Raw genomic sequence first — 4,772 nt, 5'->3', positions numbered from 1 at the left:
AGCAGACTTATTGGTACAAATATGTTTGTAGATTTTATAAATCTAAAAGAACAATAATCTGCATAAATAACGAAAAGTAATGTAACGAGGCAATTTCTAAATCAATGAAATATAGAAAAAACTTAATGAATGTTTCGGTCGGTTAACTATACAATCATATTGTTAGGCTAGAAAACATACATAATAGTCTGAAGCAGAATTATTGGTACAAATATTTCTGTTGATTTGACAAATCTAAAAGAACAATAATCTAGTCTTTGTATGTAAAGTTTCATTAATATGAAAAATATTTAAATTCTGAAATGGCCAATCCCCTATGATATTGATTTAATTTTACAAGAAAGTACCCTTTGCATTCAATTAATTTAATAGTCTCAATAATTGGAAAATGCTAATTTTTTCCAATCATTAAAAAAAAAAATCAAAGAAAAATCATTATTCAACAGTCACCAACAAAATTTCCCCTTGTCAAAGAAGCTGTTAAGCTATGTGAAATGACGTCATCTTGGACTCTCGCTGTAATTGGCTAACATCCAAAAGTCAGCTGTGCCTCAAGAATGTATATAACAAAACTCATTCGCTATTACATTACATCTCATTTCATTTATAAACTAACTTTATTGTTAAGAGCAACTCGTAATTTTAATTTTGTGAAGCATTGAACAGTGAAATGGCTAGTGCGTTTGAGCTTGTTAAGAATTCTACAAAACGTTATAATACACGAGCATCAAATAGGCTGTTAAATTTAAAGTTTCAATATGACTTTGACATAGAAGAAGCTTGTGAAACTAAAGATGAAGCTTTAAGAACATGCGGCTATGAGTTTTCTGACATTGAATCAGATGATGAATGGAAAATGCCAGAAGAAATTTCAGAACATGAACTAAGAGCCAGGAAAGCCAGTCAAATTGCATTGGGAAAACGAAGAATGGTAAAGATGAATAGAGTCGGCCAAAAATCATTACAAACTGAAGAACAAAAGAGCAGCATTGAGTCAATGTATAACCACAAAACAAAACCAGACGACACTGAACAAAAAGAACCGCACACCCAAGGACGTCACAGAATATTCAGAAAGAGCCCTACTAGAGGCGGTGAGATCGTTATAAATTACAGAGAGAGAAAAAAGAGCTATATGCAGACTCTGATAAATAGAATAGAAGCACTTGAAAAAAAAAACAGAATAATAATGGAGGAAATAATCCTCTATAAGTTTCTAGTCTAAGATTGAATCAACATCTCGAACAATTTTTGGAAATTACACGTCTTGGTGGCCAAAATCTTTGTAAGAAAGAAGCAAAATTTATTACCTATGGACTTAGTAAATTTAATTTTTCATTTTTCTACGTCAAATAAAAATATAAAACTAATAAACCATCTTAATTATGTTTAGATATCTGCTAGATTTCCCTCTCTTTTGTTTGTAGTGTTGTGGAGACCCCAGGAAAATATAGTCCAAAGATGACATAACAAGGGCTTTGGAGTTGAAACAACCCCCCAGAGTCTGGGGGCAAGGGTGGTAAATTATACCCCAGGAAAATATACACTTTTCATGGCAGGAATGGTTGTGTAAACTTTAGAGAAGGATCATTTGATTGGAAATCTAAAGTTCTAATTTCCTTTTTAAGAGTCAAAATTGATTGAGGGCAACTAGCCCCCCATCCCTTGACAACCTTTTTTCTCTAAACATATCCGATTAAAAAAGTGAGATAGCTATGTTTTTCACAACAGTTCAAAGAGCACATGACAATGCCTTCAGGGTAGAAACAACCCTTCAGAATCCAGGGGCAAGGGTTGCAGTATTGACAGAGTGGTATGTTCCTTACCAGAATTACTACAAAATAAATACAACTGGGTACTAAAGGGGTCTGATAACCGAGGCCCTTTTCAAGCTTATTAAAAAACATTTGACATATGACAACACACCCCAGAGAAGCAACAAGAAGAGGAAGAACGAAAATACTATGAAAATAGATTTCATAGAGGAAAATACTATTGGGCTAGAATCCGTTATTTACTATAAACTTTGTTATAGTTCTACTGCAACCATGAAACAAGGTAAAAAAAATTCAAATGAGTAATTTTAAAAAACGAAACTTTGTAAAAAAGAAGTTTTTCAAAGAAAAGTAAAGGCGATATTAAACTTGAGATCAGTAGAAATAGTAACCTACAATAATTCAAACTCGATACGACCAGAAATTACAACTAAAGAATAAATGAAACCCAAAACGAACAGAAATTAAATAAACAATCATACCAAATAAACATGCAACAGGTACTAATATTAATAAATAAATAAGAGCCATTTTTAATAGTATAAACTGACTCGAGGGTTACTACCCCCCCTCCAACGCCCACAATTTCCCCAAACATATCCAATCAAAAAATTGAGTTAGCCATTTTGTTCAATGTAACTGAACGGTCCGGAAATTATGTCTTTGAGGATGACCCCCCCCTAGAGTCCTCAGGGCAATGGTTATAAGTTATCCCCTGGGGGCATATAAGGTATATATAGAAAGGGTAATCGTATAAACTTCGGAGGGCAACTAACTCCCCTCCCATGCCCACCATTTTCCCAAACACAGCCAATCAAAATTTTGAGATATCCATTTTGTTCAACGTAAATGAAAGGTCCGAAAATTATATCTGTGAGGATGACCCCCCCCCCCCCCTAGAGCCCTCAGTGGCATCTGATAGAAATTTTGAGATGGCTATTCTTTGTCATAGAAACTTCGAAAAAGGCTCATATTGAAATTGTAAGGGCTAATGCCCCTTTTAATAGTCCAAAGTGATTGGAGGGCAACTTACCCTTCAATCAAAACTATGTATTTGAGGATGGCGCCCCCCCCCCAGACCCTTCAGAGCAACAGTTGTAAGTTATCTCCTGGGAGCATAGAAGAAATAGGAAGGGTAATCGTATAAAATTCGGAGGGGGCTCATTGGAATGGTAATCAGACATTGTAGGGCCTTGTTTAAGATTCAGAGTTATCGGATGGTGGATAATTATTATAGCAAGCAACAATTATAGCAAACAATTATAATGAAGAGAAATTAAATAAACAATTATAGCAAGAAAATATACAACATGTATTAATACAAATGAATAAATAAATCTTAGAATGAGTAATACTTCCATTGAATATGCAAATCACGCTTAAAACAAAGAAATATCTTATAGTATTAAAGAAAAATTAAAACCCAAAACGAACGGAAATCAAATTAACAATCATAGCAAGCAAATATACAACAGATACTTAGGCTATATAAATAAATAAATAAATAACTCTAAAATCAGTAAAAGTTAAATTGAATATACAAATCAAGGTTAAAGCGAACAAAATTACTACGAATAAGAGTTTGGCTACTGCCCCCTTCCCTAACTGTGAAAGTATAAAGCCTACTGCATCATTGGCGCTTAACTGAAAGCGAATTATATAGGGGCTGATAACCCCTATGCTTTCTCCAGACCAGAACACAATTTGTGCTTTACTGAAAACAAAATACGTTTGAAATGTTCTTTCATATATGACAAATTATTGAAACCTTAGGAGCGACTCGGCTCAATAGTAACCGAAACTCAAAAACGAAATTTTAATGGCAATAGATATATCAAAAGAATCATATTTTTATGCTGATTTGAGGTATAAAAGTTTCATCAAGTTTTGTCTTACCCATCAAAATTTACGCACCTGAGAAAATTTGCCTTATTTTTGAAAAAAGGAGGAAACACCCCCTAAAAGTCATAGAACTTTAATGAAAATCACGCCATCGGATTCAGCGTATCAGAGAACCCTACTGTAGAAGTTTCAAGCTCTTTTGTGCAAAAATGTGGAATTTTGTATTTTTTGTCAGAAGAAAGATCACGGATGCGTGTTTGTTATTTTTTTTATTTTTTTTATTTCCCCAGGGGTGATCGTATCGATCCATTAGTCCTACAATATTTTAAGAGGGCTCATTTGAAGGAAAATTAAAAGTTCTAGTGCCCTTTTTAAGTGACTAAATAAATTGGAGGGCAACTTGGCCCCCTCCCATCCTCATTTTGTTCCCGAAGTCACCCAATTAAAATTTTGAGATAGTAATTTTGTTCAGCCTAGTGAAAAATCTAATATATATATGTCTTTTAGGATGACTTAATCCCCCACAATTCCCGAAGGACGGGCTGCAAGTTATGAACTTTGCCCATTGTTTACATATAGTATTGGTTATTGGGGCGGTAGTTACCCCCCCCCCAATAATGAGGAGAAAAAAATTATACATCCTATACCCTTTGACTATCCAGATATGGACCCTTCTTGCCCCCCCCCCCATAAAATGCTGGTGATTCGCACCTGGGAGGATGTAGGAGGGGGTTACCCGGGAGAATCTTTCCTTAAAGAATGTTTCCTTGGGGTAAGGGGCATTTCTATCAACGGGGCACCGGATTTCCCAGCATTATTTAAAAAACGATCAGAAATTAAATTAACTGAATTACGGAATTTCTGAAAGTAAGAAGCAACATTAAAACTTAAAACGAACAGAAATTATTCCGTATATGAAAGGGGCTGTCCCCTCCTCAACGCCTCGCTCTTTACACTAAAGTTTTTTGTTGTTTTAAAAATCAAAGTTGTGAGAAAGAGTCAAATTTTAGCATAAAGAGCGAGGCGTTGATGAGGGGCCAGCCCCTTTCATATACGGAATAATTTCTGTTCGTTTTAAGTTTTAATGTCGCTCCCTACTTTCAGTTAAAAAAAACTTGTTTTTTTTACTTAACCTTATATAAGAATCCATAGTAT

This window comes from Artemia sp. Qi Xiang Cuo, chromosome 3 (genome assembly GCF_049724085.1).
Source record: "Artemia sp. Qi Xiang Cuo chromosome 3, ASM4972408v1, whole genome shotgun sequence".
NCBI classification, from domain to species: Eukaryota; Metazoa; Arthropoda; class Branchiopoda; order Anostraca; family Artemiidae; genus Artemia; species Artemia sp. Qi Xiang Cuo.
The sequence above is the reverse complement of the archived record's forward strand: the minus strand, read 5'-3'. Positions refer to the sequence as shown.